Source organism: Thalia democratica, chromosome 8 (genome assembly GCF_965202585.1).
Source record: "Thalia democratica chromosome 8, ktThaDemo2.hap1.1, whole genome shotgun sequence".
In the NCBI taxonomy this organism is placed as follows: Eukaryota; Metazoa; Chordata; class Thaliacea; order Salpida; family Salpidae; genus Thalia; species Thalia democratica.
Window position 1 is genome coordinate 18672761 of NC_139172.1, and position 25556 is coordinate 18698316.

Below are 25556 nucleotides of genomic sequence, written 5' to 3' on the forward strand. Positions count from 1 at the left end.
TTGATACCTAAGGCCTACCAGATATGCTACTTATACAAACTCGGCACAACAAATTAGTGGTTATATTTTGTATAAAGACATAAAATTGTACAGATATAAAGAACTTTGTACTAGAAAATACTTTAAATTGAGTTAAACTTTTACATAGTAATAAAATTTAAGGTATATATAAGTTTTAAGGAATGTTCAAACTAAAATAAGAATTAAGCGCTTGTACTTCATATTACAAAAAATACTTTTAAGAAGTAAGCATTGTTAAACAAATGCTTTGTATAACATAATAGAAATGATATAAGGCTCCTTTTCTGGAAACTACTTGTCGATAATCGTACTAGCTGCAGAAAATTGTTGCTCGAATATGTACTGCTCAAAACTGATCAGTATTTATATTGCTGTACTGTAGAGTGGTGAAAACTATATCAGCTGATTATATGATAGCCAATACATTATATTAAATATTATTTATCGAAGGACAAAAGAATAGCGCTCAAAAATTTTATGTCTGAGTGGTGTACAAAATAACCGTTTTGTTAACGAGTAGTACACCACATGTTTTTAGAACCCATTATGACCTAATAAATAAAAGTTTTTTAAATTTAAAGTTTTAAACTTAAACAAAATAAAACATAAACAAAAATAAAACTAAACGAAAATTAACTAAGTAGTAGGTTTATTTGGAAAATTTGTATTCAAAATAAAGATAAAAACTTATGAAAAATTAAAACTTTTTGAAGTAATCTAAGTGTCTTTTAATCTTTAAATGCACAAAAAAGCAAAAATACTTTTACTTGTTTCTACAAAAATACTTTGTCTAATTTGCTACTTAGGACTTAAAGCATACATATAACAGTAGTATAGTTTCTTATGATTCAACATAATGTTAAGAAAAAAAAGTATTATGAAGCTTTTATTTTCAATTATAATGGAACATAGAAATATACTAAATACTTTTCTGTAAAATTTATATATTCTTTATTGTGCTTCAAAAATATTCCAATTTGACTACAACTTATGGGTTTTATTTTTATTACAAAAATGGTGCTTTAGTTTAATCATTCAAAATAAAATTGTTTTAAAGTGTTAATAGCCAACGTGCTTTGCTGTATTACTTTTTAACTTTTTTCTAAATATATAGCAAATGTTTTATTTATCATTTTTAGTAACATTGCTACGCATAAATGGCGATGATTTTATTAAAAGTAACAATATCTCTTAACTGTTTTTGCACGGCTACAAATGTACTTTTTTTGATGAAAAAATTTCATTAGAGTCTTTTAAACACAAACCCTTCATATTTAAAACTAGTTCGCTAAGAAACTTATTTATTTTAAATATTGAAATAAATCATCTTTAACTGAAAATTTATTCAGTAAAAGTTTAAAATGTTTAAAATACAAATCTTTTATATGAAAATCAACAAAATTTTGTTAGAAAATATTTATAATTGAATTGAGTATTTACAAAAATTTATTTTTATACTTAATTGAACATCCATGGGTAAAAATATTTGAAATAATTTAAAGGGTAGCTAGTTTGAGAAATAAAGTTTTAGTTTAAAAATTTAAAAAAATAACAATACATGTAACCACAATAAAAGGTTGTATTTTCTAAAAAAATTATTATAACAAAGAAAATATTATTTTTTCCCGTTACTCAGCATAAAACTAAAACGATCGATCAAATTTAGTAAATAAAATATTTGCATAAGCTTTATACGCTATTTGTACTTAATACTAGCTAAAAAAAAACTGTTCTTACTAATAAGTGTTAATTTTAAATTCTTAAATTTTTAGGTTAAGACTAAACTCAAGACAGAAAAAAATATTTAACTTATAGATAAGCTATTATTTTTTTGTCTTATTTAAATATGGAAACAAAACTTTAATGCTTATGTTTAGTTCATTAAAGTTTATACTTTGTATTTTAATTATATTCTATGACAAAATTAGATTTTACTAGTCAACTCTCAAACTGCACTAAAAAATAGTTTGAAGTTACTTTTAGAACAAACTCAAAGTTAATAACCATTTTTAGGGGGAAAATACACACTGAATTTCATCAACAAAAGAAAAGATAAATTTATAATTTTAGTAAAAAATAAAATTGAACCTAGTATTTGTTATCGCTTTTTATTTTAGGCATGGCAGTAACACTTAGGTTCTATATTTTTTTCGAAATACTATGATTTTTTTTAATTAATAGATAAAAAGGCTTTTAATATAAACATACTAATTTAATTAAAAAAATTTAAGTCTCTAACTCTATTAAGAATTTTAAAGAAATGATTTTTACAACAACTGAACTTAACTTTTATAAAATATGAAGATAAATACTGTAAAATTTATGCTTTTAATAAGGAAAAAATTGATATTAAGAACAACAAATTTCCTTCTATTTTAAAACATTTTTTTTTTTTTTTTTTTTAATTACTTGTCCAAGTCTAAAACTGATATAAAACTTATATAAAAACAAATTTATTTATTTTTATTAGTCCTGTAAACAACCGTTTCAAGCTTAATTTAAATAACTACATAAAAAATTTTTTTAATCAGTTAAAATTAATAACATTTAACAACCTATTGATCAAGCATCAATGATAAAATAACGAAGTAAAAACGTTAACTGTTAAAAAAATTTAAAAATGCATAGGTAGTTTATAAAAATAAGCTTGTTTGAATGGGTTTATTTTTTATGGTTTTACAAAACAAAAAAGTTTTACTTTATGCATTGAAATATAAATCTTTATTGTACCTTGTCATAAAAATGCTTGTTTTCAAATTTTAATAGAAAAAATTTGTTATTAAACTTTATCATAAAACAACTGAATGAAATTGATATTTGAAAATTAAAATGTTGAAACTCACCGAATATCTTTTTTTTATTTCACATCGACTTATCAGGTGAAGGTATTAAAACAAAGTAAACGCAATTATCAACGAAATTATCTCGGTTGAAACTGGATGTTCAGCTTGTGAGCGGGATTCATCGTCAGCAGTCCGCTTATCCTCACATCTTCCTCCTCATCCTCCGATCTCATCCTGAACTTCCTGACCAGGTAAACCAACACCACCTTGATCTCCTGAACCGCGAACCGCTGACCCACGCAGTTCCTGGGTCCCGCCGAAAACGGAATGTACGCGAAGTTGGACCTCTTCTGCTCCAACCTGCTCTGAGCAGTGTGCCTTTCGGGGATGAACGAATCGGGACTTTCCCAAACGTCCGGGTGCCTCTGCACGTAGTAAATGAAAAGCCACAGGCTCGACCCTTTGGGGATTACCTGACCGTCGATAACGCAGTCCTCGTCCAGTTTTCTCCCGATTCCCGGTCCGGGAGGGTAGAGCCGCAAAACCTCCTTAACAACTAGGTCGAGGTACTCGAGAGTAGAAATCTGGTCCAGGGACACATCGCAATCCAATTGCCCGCCAAAGCTTTCGTTGATCTCGTCAAACAATCTTTCCTGCGCTTCGGGGTGCCTTCCGAGCAGGTACAACGCCCAGGTTAGGGCCAGAGCGGAGGTGTCGTGGCCGGCGAACATGAAAGTGTCCACCTCCTCCTGGATCTCCTCCGCCGTCAACTCTCGGCCATTTTCGTCCACGGCTCCGACCAGCATGTCCAGGAAGGCCTTTCTCCTGCTGCCCGTCTCTGGGTGGCTGCTTGAAATTTTCGCGTCGATGACGTCACGGGTGAACTTGTGCATCTTTTCGACGACATTTTGCTGCTTCCTGCTCAGTGACGTCATACTGAAGAGGAGGTCGGAGGCAAGAAGCGGGTTCATGATCCGCTTGCCGATGAAGATGCCCATCCTGTGTAAGTAATTTGTTTATTTTACACCGTTTGCTTTTTCACAAGCGAACTCATTTATATGTCTTTTGAAACTCAGGCTAACAGAGTTTCATTTAGTTAATTCATTACATTTATCATGGGCTTTTTAAATTAATTTTTTTATAACACTAGTTTACAAATTCAGTTTATAGGGGCATACATTAAAGTTTATGATTGTTTTTAAGACAACCAAATTGTAGTGTATGTATACAAATAATTGTAACAAACAGTTATCAAATTAAAATTTCTGAAGAACACTATTAACTTTATGAATAAAAGTCAAAAATATTAAGTTATCAAAATGTTGTAGAAAATCTATAAATAATAAACAATAAGTTAACATATTAGAGTATTATTAATATGTAAATTTTATACAAAATATTTGTATTCAGTAAAAAATATCTGGCTTAATACAATTTGTTGCAGTTTTTTTCCTTCTTAAATAATCATACGTTCTGTATTTGTTTTGTTCATTCTATATTTCATAGTTATGTAAGTTGTTAGTTATATTTTTTTTATCAAGTTTTTATTTTAAAGCAGTTTATTAGTTAAAACTAAAAATTCATGGAAAAGTTATTGGACATAAAACATTTGTGTTGAGACATCGTTTAGTACGATTAATAAAGCCTATAACCTTTTTTGTATTTCATTATAATGTACTCATATAATTGAAAAAAATATATACTTAAGATGACTAATAATAAATTAAACTTTTATACTTAGGATTTTTATGTAAAACTATCAAAACAATTATTAAAAGTAGAAATTGTTCAATGACTGTATGATATAACTTTGGTAATGTAGTTTAAACTTACTACGCATTGTACATACTTGACTTTAAGATAAACAATTTACAAGCCTTGAAAGAATATGAAAGAAACTAAAATAATTTAAACAAGTTAAGTAGGTTTGGTCAAATTTTGTGTAAAAATATTTTTATAATACATTTATATGATAATAATCCCTTTTGAAAAACACTTTTAAAACTTTTAACTTTTATAAAAAAGCTTGTACTTTTTCCTTAGAAGATTGAAGTTGTATATTAGCACTCTATTATTTTAGATTTTCGTTCATTAGACAAGTTTTTGAGTACATTATGATTACATATTTTTAGTAAACACAAAACTTAGTTTTATTTTCTTTCGTTTTATTGATTGTTTTATTTCTTAAGATTTAAAAGTTTAGATTATAGAAATTTAATTTTTATTAGCTCGTAAGAAATTGTAAACGTTTCAGGTTAACGACTTGATAACCGAAAGGTTTTTTCGTACACCAGATCCTTAGACCAAGCTTTTTGAACACTTTTTGTTTGTCGTTCCATAAACAATAAATATCAAAAAAATGTTTATTTGTAGACTTAAAATATCAGATAAACAGTTATATTATTTTAACCTATATAATTCATAATTTTGGAAAAACAATTTTTTGGTAGAAAATTTTTACATAACAAAAACAAATAAGATTTATAACTTCAGAACAATCTTTAAAAAAGCTAAAAATTAAGAAACATTAGGTGTGAAGTTTTATACAAAAGCATGTTGATTTTTTTTGCTTAATGGCAATTAAAACTTGATTTTAGTAGTTGTTTTTTTTTAAATATTTTCAATACGACAATTAAACCAAAATACTCCAAATTACAAGTATAAAAATCAACTTACAAAATAAATAATAATACGTCTGATTGAAGACAAAACAAAATTGAAAAGGCTTTTATATTTAATAACAAAACTAGACAAATCTGATCAAAAAAAATTTACTAGCTAAAGTGTGTCTATAGAGTTGCCAAAACTATTGCAGAGTGAATTTTGAAACATACTATTTTAAGAAATTATTATTTAAACAAACTATATATTTAATAACCACAAATATCATTATAAACTATTTTGCTAACATTTAATCATTTAACAGCATAGATTTATTTTATAGTTTTATTATCATTTAAGATGCCAATTGATGCTATTTTTGAAATTCAAAATTAAATTCACTTTGTTTTAATTAAATAAAATTTCAAAAACACTGGTTACAACAATTAAACTATAGAAAAAACATAACTAGTAAAGCTAGGTAAAACAACCTACTTAACTTTAAAGTTTTTTTTTTATCAAACAAACAACTAACTCTTCAACAAGGTGGATGTACTCGCAATTCTCATCTTCCAACTGAGAGTTCATTTTCACTCCCATCGCAGTCTCGCAGATGATGTCAAGTGAGAGCCGCTTCAGCCTTTGGCGGATGTCGATGAACTCACTGTTTTCCACCAACCTTCCAACGATGCCGGTGAAAACCCTGGCCTGCTCGTTCATCACCGACAGGAAGTCCTTAAGAATGTCGTAGTGGAAGCTGGGCGTTATCATCTTCCTCCTCCTGCGCCACTTCTTGCCCGTGGAAAAGGCCAGCCCGTCCCTGACCCACGGCCGCATGAAGTTGTAGTCGTCCGACTTGGTTATGTTGGTCGAGCTGGTCAGAAGGACCTCGGCGGCGTCGGGGTGGGCCGCGATGATGTAGGCCACAGGACCGAACCACAGAACACCGAACTTCATCTTGTTATTGGCGAGCTCCCTGCATTTTGATATGAAATACGAGAAAATTTGGTCTTCTTCAGTTGGAAGACCTATGGCGTGCCCTCTTATGGGGCAGTAGGGGCCAGGGACCACTGGCAGCTGTTTCAATCTGAAGTTGTTCCAGTAAACCTAGTAGGCCAGGGAGAAAATGGATAGAGAAAAGACTCCAAGGATTTCAAGAAACATTATTGTTTTAATTTAGTTACAACTATTTTTTTTTATACATGTTAATAAAAATTTATAAGAATTATAAATATATAGAAAAAGTTATAATGAATATTTTTCAGCTAGTATGTAAATCAAGAACTATAGAATATTTTAAACTTAATTTTAAAGTTTTCTAAAAATTTCAATATAATGTAAATAGTTGATTTTGATAATAAAAATTTATTCTGCAAAATATTATTTTTAATTTTTATGTAGGTTTTGTTGAACTACTAGAACTACTTCAATTGTATTTTAAAGAGCATCTTTAATTAATTTGCTTTTTTTTTAAACAATGTAAATAATCTTTATTAAACTTTATTTTATTTTTTATTTAGCAAATTTAAGATAAAACTTTTTTGAATGCTTTAAAAAATTAAAACAACAAGACTATAATTTTGATATTTATGTATCGATCGAACAAAAACCAACCACAAGTATTTCTGTTTTGAAACAGTAAACCGTTTATGCCAGTGCTTCTGAAATGGGGTTCCGCGGAACCCTAGGGTTCCGCGACGCCTCTCAGGGGTTCCGCGAAGCCTTTCGAAATTAAAAAAAAAAATTTGAAAGAAAAAAAATAAATGAATCGTAAAACTTCAAAAAAAATGGAACACATAAAATGGAAAACACATATAATTAAAGCATTCATTGATCTGCTTAGTCTTAGTAAAGCGTGCAGTAAAATTTCTTTTACCATTCACCACCACTTATCTTTGCGAGTCCGGCTTTTCGCATGTAACAAACATTAAAACGAAGCAAATAAACTGTATGCTGACTCCAACCTTATCTGCCGGTCTCCGTCTCAGTCTATCCAAAATCCAGCCGCGCATTGACATGCTTGTTGCTAAGAGACAAGTTCAAGTTTCGCACTAAATGTTTTTTATTTATTTTTCGTTAGGCATCTTACCCGTTTATTACAGTAATCTGTGAATTCGATTAGCATCATGTTCATTTCGTTATTGTTTGTATCTCTCATTTTGTTTTTATTATGCAAGGAAAGATTTTTATGACGTTGCGATTAATCATGTTTGTTTTAGTTTATTTATTTTAGAATCATAAAATACCTATTGCCTCTGTCGCACTTTGAGTTTGACTCGACTTAATACTATTACAATTGGTATGATTTCTAACAATTATATAGTTTTGCTAAAAAGTTCGTTTTTCACTGAAATTATTTTGTTTTTTGCAGGAAATATTATATTAAACATTTTATGTAAAATTAAATTAGGGGTTCCGCGGAAAAGTTGAACTTTGGAAAAGGGTTCCGCCATTAAAAAAAGGTTCAGAAGCACTGGTTTATGCGATAAGAAAGAAGTGCCTTTCATATGACACATACGTGCAGTGTGCTAAGCAAATATTATCCAGACAAGCGCTGCAACTATTGTGTGTTAAGTTATTACGAGCATAAAGTTAATTTTATAGACAAATTTATAAATTTTTCAAAAAACATAGAACTTTAATGTCAATTATTTTCCTTATCTTAAAAGCTATCTAAAAAAATTTTTTTCATCTTAGAGAACGCACCTTTGTCTTTAATTTAAGAAAAAAAAATTTGGTTTGGGGTTTGAATTATTTCATGGGGTCCCTCCAAAAATAAAGGTTTTTTTTTTTCTTTTTTTCATTCAAATTGCCTTATAACCAAAAATATTTTTTTTTTTAATATTTTTTTTTTGATTTCCCTTAGTTTGCATGTTATATAAACTCTTAAATAGTTATTTTATAAATAATGTTAATATCTTTTACGATTTGGCCCCAAAACAAAATGATGTATATTACACTATCATTTGCCTTGGCCGTTTCCTAGATAAAAAATTGATAAAAGGAAAAAAACAATTAATAAGAATGTGAATTACAAGAAATTTAATTAAATTATTATAGTTTATTTAAATTTGTTGTAATTTACATTCTTATTAATCGTTTTTTTTCCTTTTATCAATTTTTTATCTAGGAAACGGCCAAGGCAAATGATAGTGTAATATACATCATTTTGTTTTGGGGCCAAATCGTAAAAGATATTAACATTATTTATAAAATAACTATTTAAGAGTTTATATAACATGCAAACTAAGGGAAATCAAAAAAATTTTTTTTTTATTTTTTTAATATTTTTGGTTATAAAGCAATTTGAATGAAAAAAAGAAAAAAAAAACCTTTATTTTTTGAGGGACCCCATGAAATAATTCAAACCCCAAACCAATTTTTTTTTTCTTAAATTAAAGACAAAGGTGCGTTCTATAAGATAAAAAAAAAATTTTTAAATAGCTTTTAAGATAAGGAAAATAATTGACATTAAAGTTTTATGTTTTTTGAAAAATTTATAAGTTTGCCTATAAAATTAACTTTATGCTCGTTAAGTTATTTTATATTTCTCAGTATACTGTACAAGTTTATTTTTAGTAAATAAATTTAAAAATAATAGTTCTTACTAATTTTTGAGTACCATTAATAACTAAAAAGTATAAACTAAATTTTAATAAGACCTTTACTACTTTTATAAGTTTGATATACCAAGAAATAGTTTATAATTTGAGTTTTTTACTAAAATACTATCAAGTAATAATTGAAAATTGTAGCTCTAAGGTTTTTCATAATATATTGAATCTTTTTAATGTATTTTATTATTTTTTTGATTTTTTGTTACATAATACTTTAGATTAATTTTAAATTACTAATCTGAAATTTATAAAAATGCAATTAGGTAAGTATAAAATAGTACTTGTATACTCAATTAAAAACATGTAGCTAATAAATTAAAATTATATTGTTTACTTATTTAACAAAATATTTATTCTAGTACAATTTTTTTTTCAAAGCTTCGGTAAAAAAGTTTATTTAATGAAAAGACACGCACTAAACTTGACTGTATTTTTTATTTAAGAGTATCTAAAAAAACATTTTTCAATCATATTTTATTACTCAGTTAAAATAAAAATGTTATAGAAATATATATACAATATAAAGTTTATTAAAATAAAAGCAACTAATGTAATTCATTTGTTTAGTTGAATATTAAACCATCTATAGCAAACATTTTCAAAGACAAGTCCTGAAAAACATACAAAATAATGTTTAATTTTATTTTTACAGTCACCTTTCGCAAATTTACGCACTCGTTTGGTTACGCAATCTCGTTTAGTTATGCATTTTTGATCTCTAAAAAATTACAAAACAAACATATTTTTAATTATTCATTTTGTTAATTTATTGTATTTATTGAGTTAGAATATATTTAATTTATAAAAAATAGGAAGAGATAGGTATTTAATAAAATTGAAATTTTTGCATTTATAGTTTGCAACTTCGGTAAGGAACCTATTGACTCTATGGCTTTGCTTTTTATATTTTAAATTTCTTGGTCCCCTTTATACCTTTAAATCAAAAAAGGTACAATGTTCAATTCCTTGCAATATTAATGATATAGAGTTTCACATCAACGGAAAAATTCTCTTATATTTAGCTAACTTGTTCCTTGCTTACCTACGAGTAAACTTATCTTGCAAAGTAATAGAGAAAACACCATACATAACACCATACACCATAGTTTTCTCTAACACCATACAAAACAAGTTTAATTTTAGGTTGGCAAGAAATTGAGCGGTATATAAATAATACGATATATATCAAAAACACGTAATCTTATACAATGCTAGTTAGTACTTTATTTTAATATAAACTTTATGAAACTTTGTCATTGATTTTTAAAACCTTGATGAAGTACAAGCAACAAGAAATTCATGTCATTGAGGTTAAAAAATGTAATATTCTAAATAAACAAGAAAAGGCTCTAACTTTAGTTTAGTATCAATGTTTTATTAAATTATGTGCAGATGGCTGAAGAGATAATGAGAGTATTTCCAAAAATACCAAATGAAAAAATAAAATTTAGCCATACGAAGATCCAATCCGATAAAAAAGAGTTGGAGTTGGAATCTCTATTTTAGCAGCTGAAGGTTTGTAACAGTTGAAAAAGTATTATAGAAAAAAAGATTAAACGAAAAAAAAAAGGTTATAGTTGTTTTATAGAATTTCATTGACAGATGAAATAAAGAAAGAAGCAGCAAAAAAAAAGATCACGAAGTGCATCGTTAAAGTTTAAAGACTCTTACTTTTTTGATTGAGTTCTATAAGTCTTATTTAAATATTTATTACTTATTTGCAATTCTTTAATCTGGATAAAACTTTTATAAATACAAAGACGAATCGTTTAAGATGGTTTTTGTTCAAAATAAATAATAACTGTAAGTGTTAAGGTCTAAAAGTACGAAAACTTGCGTTTATTGAAGCTCTCTAGTTATTCAAGTATTATAAATAATGAGTTTAAACTTGTTGCTTGTACTTCATCAAGGTTATAAGAATAACATGATAAAGTTTCATAAAGTTTATAATAAGCTAACGTGTTTTTGATATATATCGTATATATCGAGTATTTATATATCGTTCAAACTTCACCTTATTGAAAATAATACATTTTATACACATTTACAACTTGAATTAAACTTGTTTTTGTACACAAAAAAATGTTGTTATTTTTTAATCACTATCTAATAAACACAGAAAAAAAAAATGTATTTAATCAGATGCATTATAATAAAACACTCAAAAAAGTAGGTATATTTGCTAGTGCTCGTTTAGTTACGTTCTCTCTTTTAATTACGCACTTTTGCTGTGGATATAATGTGCGTCGATTCGCGAGAGGTGACTGTAATTAATTTTGCTGCGCTTTATTTATAAAGCGTCGAGCAGTTTAATAACGAATTTTAACAATGCTACGAAGTATTTGCATACAAATTACGAAGTGCAATACTTTTAGATTTAGTAATTATTTTAATCACATTTAGACATATACTTTTTTGTATCTTAAACTTGAAAACAAACGAGTTCAAGTTTAAACTATCAGTCATAGTAATGTATTTGTTTAAACACATTAAAGAAAATGACGCTCAAAAATATGGTCAAAGGACCTGATTTACAAAAAGAACTTTTGGTCATCGAGCTACACATCACTTATTTATTTTAAAAATTTAAGATTTTAAATAGAAAAATATATATATATATTAACATTAAAAACTTGTACAATTATAAAAAAGTTACGTAAGAAAAAAAGGTTTGATCACATCCAATTTGATCATCAGTCTGATAATCACTTGGTGTGTTCAAACCTTTTGTTAAGTTTAGCTTGTCTCACGGCATATGAAAGTTCAGGCTGAGGCTCTGTAGACTTTCGCCGATGTTTTTTTTTTTTTGATCATAAGATGAAAATATGAATTAATTGAAAAACAAAATAATATATGATATTTAACTCAGAACATACAAAAACATACTTTTTTTATAGTGACAAAAAACAATATCAGAACATATAGAAAATATACTATATTAAAAACTTAACTTTTTCTTATTAACAAAGAAAAATCATTCAATTAGAAAATAATAAAATATAAAACTTTACTGTGATTAACTTAACTTAAAATAGTTTAATATTCTATAAAAGGTATAAGAAATTTTCTTATTATAATAAATACACGCGTAAAAACTTCGATTAAAAAATAGATAAAATCGTAAAAGTTAAATTTAAATTACATATAAAAAAAATTACTAATCTGAATATAGCTGAGGATTTATTTAAGAAATAAACTTTTGGTAAAAAATACATTTAAAACGTGTTTCTTTAGGGCTTAGGCGTAAGTAAATAACCCTTTCATCTTGAATGGTTATTACTTTAAGCAGTATCGAAATTAGTTTTTATTTTATGTATTACCGAAGTTAAATTAAGAGAATTATTTGATAACCATAATCGTTATGTAGTGACTAAAATACAGAAAAGGTCTATAAGTGTTTCTATGTTCTCGCTACATATATTTTTTAAAGATAAAAATAAACTTTTTTTTAATGTTTAACTAAAATATTTTTATTACTCAGTGAATTTATATTTAAAAAAAAAAATTTTTTGACTTAACAATAATTCCATTAATAAAGACCAAAACTGAAAAAACCAAAAAAAAACATTTTTCATACAGTTTATATGAAAAACAAACTAACAAAGTAATAAAGTCAATTCCCTAAAAAATATCTAACTAGTTAAAAAATGTATGTTTTTTTGAGATATGTTTCGAACACTAAATAAAAGCCAATGTGTCCCACTTTTTCTATGCGCTCTAGCACCGACCCAATAGACCCAAACTCAAAAACAAAGCATAATTTGATTTTGCTGTATTCTTTAGCTATTATATTCTGTAAAATGTATTGTTTAAGAACAAAGCACGAAGAAGTAACTATGTTTTTTTTTAAGTTAAGAAAAATGACTCAAGTTTCCCCTTATTTTAGAATTTTTATCGTAAAAATTATACTGTTGATCGACCTTAATTATTAAATAAAGTGGCTTATTGGCTATAGTAATTTTTTATTTTCCAAAATTTTTATTTTGTTTAGGTGTTGTTGTAGAACATGGTTTCCCAAAGTGGGCGATATCGCCCCCCTGGGGGCGATTTTAGTAAGTCGGGGGGCGATAATTAGTAAGGGGGCGAAAGGGTGGGCGATAACTAGTAAGGGGGCGAAAAGGGGGCGATTTTAAAATTTTGGGTTGTTATAAATTTTTTTTTTTTTTGCTATTTTACTAATTTTAGCTTGCTATTAAATTTTTGACCCTGAGGTAAAACTTAACCGAAAGTTTTTTTTTTGTTTTTTTTTAAATATAGAGAAAAAATCAAGTAATTATGACTTCTTCTTTCAAGTAAATTACATATTTTCATTCATATATTTTCTTATTTAATAATTACATAGATCATAGACAATCGGAATCCCTCTCACCATTTTATAACCTGACATATATGTTATTTAGGATCATAAATGGTTTGTAAAAATCTATGTTATATAACATTAACTATCACCTCATGATATTTCTAATTGTTTTTTGAAAAGTCATTAAGTTAGACTAAGAAATAAAACTATACAGGGTTGCCAATTTGTATAGAAACCTGGAAAAACCTTGAATTTGACAATTTAGGCAAAAAAAACCTAAAAAATCTGGAATTTTAAACAATTTCAACATATTAAGTAGTATAATTTCGATTTGACACAAAAAAACTATCATATAAATAAAAATATGAATCCCTTCGAGGCAGATCTTTTTAAAGTAAAAGACGTACAGGAAACTTTCTTAGACTTACAAATTGACCTTCAACTTAAATAAATTTTTCCAAAGAACGATATGAAATTTTTTGGACTCAACAAAACCTAAGGCAAAAGTGTCCAGTCATTTGAGAGGAATTTAGATTGTTGTTTATAGTTTTTCCTTCTAGCTATGTTGTTGAGAAAGCTTTCAGTTCAGTTATCAACATATTTAGCAAAAGATCTAATCTAGATATTTGTAAAGGAGGCGTTATTTTACTGATTAAGAATCAGATTAGAAAAACTTGCAAGCAGTCATGAACCTCAACCTTCACATTATATTAGACTTCAGTAGCAGACATTATTTTATGAAAGTTTATTTTATTTTATTTGATCTTTTAAATTCTTATTTAACCTGGTTTGTATTGTATTTAAGTAGTCTTTTTATAATAAAAATTTTATTAAGTTATTTATTCTACAACAGGTTTGCATAATGCCTAATAAACATTAATTACGGTAGACTTCCTCTTGAGTTCGCACTTTTTACCCAAAAAATAGTGCAAATTTATATTTTCTAAAATTGAACTTAAATAAAGTCTATTATATACTAACTATATATGAATAAAACAAAAAATACATAATGCTTAATAGCTATATAGATCTATTTTGTTAATGAATGTTAGTTTCATTTTTTAGTTGATTTCATGTTTATTCCTAACGTTATTGCATATAACACATTTAAATTTATCATTTTGTAAAAAAAAAATGGTAATAATTTTAGAGTTTGCACTTTTTGATTTTGTTCAAAGTGCGAACTCAAGCGGAAGTCTTTTGTATTTATTAAATGGTTCATGTTCTTTTAAATCTGTTAATAGTTTTATTTTGACCTGGTTAATTGTTTAGTTTATGTTTGTTGTTTACATTACACTAAAAGTTTTTATAGTATAGTGATTAAAGTACTTGTTTAAAAGAAACTTATTTGAAATATTTTTGTTATTACTTGTTTAATCTGTATAAATTAAAAAGTCTTGATACCATTAAATTTTTTATTTCAAAAGTTTTATTTTTGGTTTTAAAAGAATATAGATTTGAGGTCTTTATTTGAAATGACTTAAGAATTTTCATTTAAAAAAATCTTAAACTCAATTTTATTTTCTAATTTAATTTATTATTATTGAAAATTCTATATATTAAAGAATTTTAAATTATTAATACAACTGTTTTTTGCTTTATCTTAATTTTTAATATATTAGCAATTAGAATGTGTTGTTTATTTAAATAGTTCTACACTAGCTTTTAGTTTTTCACTATTTTCCTCCGGTAAATTATTATAGGCTAATAACTAGAGAAAAAAAAAATTTAAATATTATTAAATAAGCCATCAAAAAGACTGCTACAGTTACAAAACAAAATTTTAACCTAATTAAAAAAAATTTTCAATCGATTACTTTCTGATCATACAATTAACTGTAAAATTTTGATTTTTTTTTAATTTTAATTAAGAAAAAAGATAATGATAAAATCAAGGTTTAGTTTCCTAAAGTTTATTCCAAGTCAAATACTATTTAATGGTATTTTACTACAAAACATATAGTTTAAAAAGTTTAAAATTAAGTTTTTAACTTTACAACTAACTTACTTATAGTATATCTTAGCATTGAAAATAATAATTTTACTGCATTATCTGAAGCTGTTAATGAAACCACTTTTCATGTGAGATAATCAACCAGTCGGTCAAACTTCCTCAAACTAGATCAGAAATTATGTTTTAGTATTTATTTTATTATGTCTAAAATAAACTGTTCATTCTTTTATAGTGTTTTAATCTGTGATATAGTAATTTTATAATATGCCTATTTATAAAAATAATTTAAATATTTTGTGCGGCTTAGAAAAGTTACTTAGTATTAACTTCTAAATGTCCGAAAATCGTTATATGAGAGCTTATTACAATGTCAGATTTCAGTTAAGATTTCAGATTGGTAACGTACGGTTATAATCTAGTTAAACTTCGACCCGCTAAGTAACTTGAAAACTACATATACAAAATAAATAAAATTTATTTTTTTGAAACTCACGTTCAATATTGTTTTCAGTTCACAATAGTATTTCCTAGATCACAATATTGCTAAATATTTTTATTACAATTCTGCTGGAGTTTTTTAATTTTTATATTTTCATTTTTTAAAATTATGCAGCCTCCAATTACATTTTTTACGAGTTGAAAATACAAAAGATTTTTTAGTAAATATGAATTGCTGACTACAAAAGTTGTCCACCTTGTACCCTAAAAGTTTCATTAGTTTCAAAACAATTCATATCTAAACAGGAGTTATTACAGATTACAAAAGGCTTTTTTAAAGTATTTTAATACACTTTACTGGGCTTATAAGAAAACAAATGTAACTTATTTTCACAAGCCCTGTAAACTACTTTGGACACAGCCCAAAAGTGCGTGCATAAGAAGTACCAGACTAAATTACATTTCGAACACAACTTTTTCGACTCAAAAGTTTGTACTCAAGAAAAAATCTACTTTGTAAAATCGTGGAGGGCGATTATTTTTTAAATTTCTGAAAAAGGGGCGATTTAGAAAATGAGTTTGGGAAACCCTGTTGTAGAAGCTTATTGCATTTTCATAATTAACATAATATCTGAGATAAGTGATCCAAATTTCTATTTAACTTTACTCAAATAATATTTAAAATTTAACACAAAAAGTTTAAGGTTTTCAATTTTTCTAATCTAAAATAATAAAAACTAAACTTTCTTAAAACAAAACTTGGTATATCCTTTACTATAGTTATTTTTTCAATGTTATACAAAATTTGATAAAAATAAAAATAAATGTAAAACAAAAAATAGTAAAAAGAAAAATTACTAGAAGTAAAAAACATGTTAACAACTAAAGGTAAGAGTTAGAGGTAACAAAGAACTTGAAAACAATAAAGAAAAATTATAACAAAAATATAATTTAAGTAATAAAATAAAATTATGAGAAATACATAAAAAATAACGACCAAAGGTAAGGGTAAGGGTAACAGTGAAAGCAAAAAAAAAAACAAATAAAAAAACAAAGTTAAGAAAAAAAATAGTGAAAAGTTTTAACCAATGCAAAAGTTACCCTTCGTGAAAAAGTGACCCCTCATGCAAAACGCTTCGTGCAAAACTGTTTTTTCGTGCAAAAATGGCTTAATGCAGGATCGACATGAACTTCAGCACCCAGTGAATTAAAAATCATGATCGTTGTTAAAAGTTCATTACAACGCGAGAACAATTAGACAGGTAATGACAAGTTTCGCGTGAGCAGAGGTAACTGGAGCAGGAGTATTTCGAGCAAGGACAACTCGAGCGGGGGTAACTTGAGCAGAACCAGAATAGTTTTTATTTGATAAAAAGTAGTTATAATTGCTAAGAAATTTTAAATTTTTGCATCAAATATCTTTTTTATAATTACTTAATTACTATATAACTTTTTACTTCTACATATATTATATAGAAATGTAAGACAGGAATCATTCAAAAATATTTTTATTAAAACAAACAACAAATAAAGTCGATTTCGGCTGAGGCTTATCAACTACTTTTGTTAGCAACTAATTTTAAGATTAAATTTTGAGTAAATAAATAGTTAGAGGTTTCATCAGTAAAAACAATCAATTAATACTAATTAGCATAATTGAGCAAAAATTATTTAGACATTCACTATTTCAACTATAAGTATTTTTTTTATGTGTTTTACAACAAAACAGTATTGTTATATATTAAAGTTCCAAAATACAGAAGCTAACTACTAAAATCAAGTTGAGACTTTGTCAAAAAAAGGTTTAGTATAAGCAATATGAACAAAGCAAAAAGAGGTGTTGAAAAGATGTAGTTAAATAAATATTTTTCTTGTTTAAGTTTATTCACAAACTAATTACAAGAATGATAAAGTATGTAAAACAAAACATAATGAAAACTAGGTAAATACTTATACATATCCTCCCATATTTTATCTACAAAGGAGATAAAATGATACAATTACCTAGTAAAATAAATCATTTAAAAATAACTTGTAAACTTAAACACAGTTTTCAGGCCTAAAAATCAACGAAATTAAATTCAAAAAGACAAAAAACATTGAAATGTTACAATTAACTTAGTATACTTTTAAATAAAGATATTAATACAAACTCCAGTTTAAACAAACTAATTCGGAAGCTGGTAAATTGTAAGAACAAAATCAAAATCGATTGTTTTTAAAAATCGGCGAAATTTTTTTATTTCTTCATCACAACTTTAAAAAACAAATTAGAATTCTTTGTAGCTTAATGGCGTTTATATGAGTAAACTTTATTTATTAAGTTACTTACTTTTATATGTGTAAACAGTTGCTAAATAAATTATAGTTCATCTTATAGTTTGAACTTTTGTAAATAAAAGTACAACGTAAAGCTTATCATAAAAAAATAAATAAAGTTTGTTATTTTTTAAAGCATTGTAACATTTAATTTGTTTTTCTTTTACTTCGAACAAGGTACAAAATTCAAGTTTAGTCGTATAAGTAGCTTGAAATTTAACATTTAAATTGAGATTTGATTTCATATAGGTAGATTTTTTCTTTGTTTTTTACAACTTTCTTTTTTCTAGTGTTCAAACAAAATATTAAGACAATGATGTTATGTTTTTTTTATAAAAAATATTTGTATTAAACAATTTTTACTAAAAATAGTGTATTATAATAATTAAACCTTATAAGTTTTTTCTCTATTAAACTACATAAAGCTTAAAACATTTACGATCCGGATCCGGCCGGATCTTAATTTGAAAAGATAGATCCGGATCCTTAATAGTGGATCCGGTAAATCATTACACGCGTCTTCAGTTAAAAAGTAAAAGTTTATTTATTTATTTTTTATAAAACTTAACTGAAAATAATGTAGTAGTAATAGAGCCATAAGATTAATGACTTAAACTATTTTGAAGTAGTTATTTTTTTGGCAATTTTTATATACTTAAATGCAAACTACAATTTTAAAAGTGGTAAAAACATGAAACCTTCGGGTTTCAATGTTTAAAACACAAGTTGTAAAAGTTTAGTTGATTAATCAAATAATTTTTTCAAACAGAGGTGACTGCATAAAAAAATTTTAAAAAAGAGGTTATAAAATAAAATACAATTTTTACTGTCGTTTAATAATAAATGTTAACCAAAAAAAAGTTGTTAAATATAGTTTATCAAACGACAAAAAATACGCTAAGTGTTTTTGGTTTTATAACCTGGTGCACGAAAAAAAACCTATCGGTTATCGAGTCGCACACCATGGATACATTTTAAACTTAATACTGTCGATTTTGAGAAGTTTTTACGTTACTGTCTAGAAATTAAGCCAATGTTTGTGTTTATGTCAAAAAAGTATACTTAACGAAAAATTTAATTTAATTTAAGTTTGATAGTGTGCTAAAAACTAATATTTCTTCAAAATGTTAAATAAAAACTTTTTTCAAAATTATTTTGTGTATTAAAACGTAACAAATACTCTATAAGAAAAATTTAAATCATAGTAGAAAAGGATACACCATACTTTGTTTTTAAACAATTTATTTTATTTTTTTAATTTACAAAAGTTAAAAGATAAATAAATTTTCTGTTAGACTTTGAATATGTTTTGAGTAACTTTTTTTCTAAAACTATAAAGCTTTTTGATCTAGTTATAAGCTTTGTTTAATTATCTCTGTTATTTTGTTAGTTATTAAAATATTATAAACTTCTACAAAAAAACTTAAGTATATATATTGTCCTGGGCATCACGTTAAACTGTTCTGGTGTATGACTCGATAACCGAAAGGTTTTTTGTACACCAGGTCCTTAGACCAAACCTTTTGAGCGTATTTTTTGTTGTTCAATAAACAATAGGTGAAATATAAAAGAAACAAAATTCTGACCAAACAGTTTTAAATAATAAATCTTGTAATATAATATATTAAAATTGTAATAAATTACCATTGCCAACCCCTAGATATAATACTTCAGATTTTAAAATTTACTTTTTTTTTTGTATTTATTATAGTCACTAAATAAAAAGTGTAAGTAGTAAATACTTCTCTTAATTTGTCTTTAGTATACAAAATATAAATTAGCTTAGATACTTATTTGATCAAAGCAATATAAACTCAAGAAGAAAAGAAACTTACGCCAATGGCAACACATTTTTGAGGTATTTTTTATCAAAAGTTTATTCACTAAATAAATTATCAGTTTTAATCAGACTAAATGTTCTTTATTCTATATATAAGTATGTTTTAACTTATACATATTTATCTAATTTCAAATCAATAACAAGGTTATATGCGTAATTTTATAACTCTAAGGAAAAATTTATATACCTTTTATAAATTATTTAATTATTTCAAGTTAGGCTATTCAGAGCAATATGTTGTATTTATTTATTTTTTATTTAAAAAAAAAAAGTTAAACTTTCAATATTAAAAAATTGTATGTTTTTATGTTTTCTGAGTTAAATTTCGTATTCAATTTTGTTTTTCCATTAGTTTTTTTTTAGCTCAAAATAGATTAAGTAAATAAGTGATGTACAGCTTGATAACCGAAAGGTCTTTCTATGTATCAGGTCCCTTGAATTTTCTTTGACGTCTTAAAACTACTACAGAAAGAAGACTGATATATGTCTCTAAATGTGATTAAAATAATAACTCAAACTAAGAGTATCATACACAATATCTAGATTTTTCGATGTGTTGTCAAATTTTGGTATTAATGTTGTGGATAAATAAAGCGCAAAAAAATAAGCTTAAAATTAAAATAAACACTGTTTGACATATGTTTCAGGTTCAGTCTTTAAACAAATTTTTTGTTGATGTTTTTATGAATAAACATTTAACCTGAAAAATATGATAAACATTATCTGTTTTAAATTTACTTAAACGTATTTTATATGTATATATATACTTTTTTTAAACTCAGTTATAAATACTGGTGAAAGTATAAATGTCAAGCTATTAAAGTAAAAACAAATTACTTTCAAAAAATAGAACAAAAAGCTAACATTCAAAATAGAACATACAGTTCTAATGTGTTATATAGTACATTACACAATGTTTAAACTACATATCTTTCATAAGATAAAAAAGTACTACTTTAAACGTACCTCATTTTGTATAAATCTTTAATTCTTTAATAGCTTTAAATGAATTTTAAGTATTGTTATAAAAAGGAAAGAAAAATCAATAAAAAATATCTTAACTATATACTTAAATATGTGCAGCAACTTTAACATATTACTCCATAGTATTTGTAGTGAATTTTTTTTTTTTTGGAAACTTAACTTACAAAAGAAACAAAGATTTATTTAAACAGTTTGAAACTATATAACTATTAAAACTACTCAAAAATTAGTTTTAAACTAACAACTTTTAAATTTATTTACTAAAAATTTTTTGCACAGTACACTTAGAAATATTTTAAAAAATGTTCGATTTAAACACAGTACTGCAGCATTTGTCTGGACAATATTTGCTTAGCACACTGCACGTATGTGTCATATGAAAAACTTCTTATCACATAAATACTTTACTGTTTCAATACAGAAATATTTGTGGTTTGGTTTTGTTCATACAATACTAAAACATATCTTTAAATTATAGTTCTGTTATTTTAACTTATTTAAAAGTATAATTTAAAATATTATCTTAAACTTTGTATAAATATATATTTATAATTTTGTCTTCACTTTTTATAAAAAGTACATAAGTTTATGGTACAACTATGTAAAAAAATTATAAAAAATACGTCTTAAAATGATACAATAAAAACAAAAACATATATACCTAATCATTAATATTTTCAATTCAAAAGAATAAAATAAATAAAAGTAATTTTTTCAAGATTTTATACTTTTAAAATAGATATAGACTAAACAAATACTATTGTTGCTGTAGAAATTAAAAACTCATATTTAACCTAACACTTTTTTTTTAACTTAAGTTTAGATCTATAGAAAGTTTAGTTTAGAAATCAGAAAAGGTATAATACATTTAGAGTTATAAATAATGTATGTGTAAAATATCTTAATTAAATAGAATAATTTACATTACAAATAACTAAAAATTACAATACAAAACCAAATTGAAAATATTTCTAAGTACAAACAAGCAAACTTTATGTTTATTCATTAATTTATATTGACAGTAATGAAATAAAAATACAGAAGTGATGCAGAAAAGTGATCTACCGAATCAAAAATGTTTTGGGTTCGGCCGAATCCGAGTTTTAATTTCAAATTAAGATTCAGCCAAATCCGAATCTTATTTTCAAATTAGGATTCGGCCGAATCCAGATCCGAATCTCAATTTTGAAATTTGGATCCGGCCGAATCCGAGTCCAAAAATTTTAATAATTCAAATCCGAAAGATTTAACCTGCTTATTATGTAAATACCAAATAAGTTTATAAATAATAATTACGTATCAGATTGTCACTTATTTCGTAAAAAAAGTTTGAACAATATTTATAACGTGTTAATAATTAAATACATTTTTATTTTAGAACAATTTATTTTAAAAGCGAATATAAAAACAAATGTCTTGCTAGAAAAAAAATTAGGCTACATACACAAAACTTAGTTTCAATGTTTTGATGTCCATGCAACCAACATTAACAATTAAGTTGTACTTTTGTTATGCAAAATAAATAACCTATAGACTTTAATAAATGCTTAAAGCAGAAAACAAATCACAAAAAAGTTAAAACTTTTTACGTGTAACTTAAGAGTTAGTTCTTATTGTGATTATAAACATAGAGCATCAAATTACATAACAATTTACTAAAAATTTGTGAGACGTGGATGTTGGTGGGCCTGACCCTTTTGCCCATACTTTAACTGCAGAAAGGGTGACTTTCTAGCACGTTTGTGCTTAGGACCCTCTGCGGGCAGCTTGGTATTTGTATTTCTTAAATTTGACATAATAAATATAAAGTGCTTTTATACTAACTTATTATAATGTATCGGTGAATTTTATCTATCAATACTAAAGACTATTCTAGACTACTTTATATAAATTAAGCAAGACAGTTTGGGTGCTGTATATGTTATACAAAAGAATTACACAACAATATTACAAAATTTCTTACTCAAAAAATATAAGCTGCTTTTAAAACTTTTATAAATAACTAAGCAAAAGTTTTTTGATCAAATGTTGCATCATTGATTTTAAGCCTTATTTCTCATAACTGCAGCAAGCTCTAAATATTCTCTTAATATTCAGAGTTAAACAATGAATAATGAAAGTAGTTGCAGCAGTTCATTACAAATTAATTTAGATTTTATTTTTAACAAATTTTTTTCTTTAGATCATTGTTTTTAAAATAAATATGAATATGTTTAAAGTCATAAATTAAAATTATCAATTAAATAAATAATAAAACATTAACAAAAAGTGTATAGCTAAAATTATGCAAGCATCTGCTTTAATGTTACATATTTAAGTTGCATTTTTTTTTCTTTGTATAAATAATGCAGCAGTTCATTACAACGAGCAAACATAAAAATCTAAACATATAATGAATAAATAAGAGCGGTTATCCAAAAAGCTGAGATTAAATGCCTTAATTATGTTAATATAATGCCTATATTGTGTTAGTACTTAATTTATTTAAGAATATAGCAAAAATAATATATCATAGTTTTAATACTGTGTGCAAAACAATAAATCAAAATTAATAAGGCTTTAATAAGAGTGAAAAGTTATTTTTATCCACTCAAGCACTAAATCATAAACAAATTTTACATTTCATTTAATTTTTGACAAACAATTAAGCAAAAGTCAAAAAGTTTAAAGTGGTCTACCGAATCTAAAATTTCGGATTCAGCCGAATCCGAGTTTATTTTGAAATTTAGGATTCGGCCGCATCCGAGTCCGAATCTTGGATTCGGTAGATCACTAATAAAGAATATAAATTATTATTTACAAACTAAAGGATAAAACACAAGTAAAATTAGGCAGGACTACAACAATAAGTTCTAAGTATACATTTTGAATGTAGGCAGTCAATGCTCAATTTAGACATTTACAACAATAAAAAGATCGTTTTATAATAGCTGCAAAACATTTTGATTAGGTCAGAAAAAACTAAACTTACATATGTACTTTAAATATAAGAAGATGTTATAAAAACAAACACAGAAGCAAACTTTTAAATTGTTCTTTTAAATTAATAAAATTTACACAATTTTTTTCCAAAAGTTTAAAAAAAAACTTAAACTATAATTACTTTTTATTTTAGCGAAAAAATCAATACAAAATTGAAAACAACTTATCATAACAGAAAAAAGTCTAAAAACTAGATTTTATTGTAACAACAACTAATGAAAAGTTGTATAAAATAGAAAAAATGTAAAGCAAAAATCAATACTGCTTTATCAGTTATTACAATACAAAAAATCCACATTATATACCTTTACAAAGCAAAAATATTTATCATACCATTTGTGACTTTCCATGTTTTATGATCAAAATGTTTTTTGTTTACAAACACATTATAAAAATATTACATTAAATCTTTGATAATCATCTTAAATAAGAAGATTTGTATAAATTTATAGCTAATGGTTAATGAAGAATAAATATAAACTCTAAGAAAAGCATAGATGAAACAATTAATAATTTCTTTTATAAAGTTATAAAATTAAAAAACAGTTTCTTATAAAGCTTTTTAGTAACTAAGTTTAATTTTTTTGGTATTTAATTATTCAAAATCATGTTATAAACTAAATTGAATTTGTGACAGGGTTTGAGAGAAAAATAAACAGCCTTATTAACCAAAACCTTGTTTAATTTACTTCAGACTGGTCAGAATTAGCCTTAGTTTATGAGTTTATTGAAAAATTATATAGTAAGAGCAAAAGCTAAATGATAAATACTACTAATCAAGCTTGAATACTTGAGAAAATCATAATATTTACAAAAGGACTTAATTCCTAAAGTAAAAATTTAATTTGTAAGAAAACATGTTGATTCTAACTTAATTTATCTGAAAACTAGACTGAGATTTTTAAAAAAACTATCCTGAGTTTGCTAAAGTATTAGAAAAGTGTTAGAAAGATTTTTCAAGCAGTATTTAATAATATTAAACCAGCCTAAGTCAGCCTGAGCAAGCCAGAATTTGTGTAAAGCTTTAAACTAACCCAAAACAAATTGAGTCTCCTGTAAACTTATTTTGATTATGTAAAAAGGTATTGAAGCTTAGTTACTAACAAATTAATGAATAAAAATGTTGTTTAATGTGAAAATCATGCATAATATTTTCTGGTAATTACCTAGGATGATGTTGCACCAATATCAATCTGAAATTATATTATAATCGATGTCTTTTTTAACCATAACTTTAGGTTAAAAATCAATGTTTTAAGCCTAATATGTTTAATCTGAAAAGATACTTAGTTTTAAACAAGCTATGTAAATGCATAGTAAAAATTTAATTTATTTATCATAAACTAGAATATTTAATCAATTTAATCTTACAATATAGTAATCAATATAAATAATTGTTATGATACAATCGCTTTTTATTGTAAATTAATAGCGAATAAATATTTAATTTTTATTAGTTTATGATAAAGATGTTTAATTTAACTATTCTATTTATAAAATATGAATTTTAGCATTAAATTATGGTTAAAACAGACATCAAATAAACACCAAAACAGACATAATTTCAGCTTGACATTGGTGCAATATCATCCTAGGTAATTACCTATTTTCTTTAATTACCTTATTTGATTCATACTTGATTTCCACTTGGCTGATCATATTCAATCTCGTCTTCATCTTCAATTTTTCCCATTTTATCACTCACAAAATATGCCAT

The 25556-nt window shown here is 25.5% G+C and overlaps 1 pseudogene; it reads right to left on the bottom strand.

Moving 5' to 3' along the window:
* Positions 1 to 2872: 2872 nt before the first annotated feature.
* LOC145842959 (cytochrome P450 4V2 pseudogene) lies at positions 2873 to 25556 on the bottom strand (annotated as a pseudogene).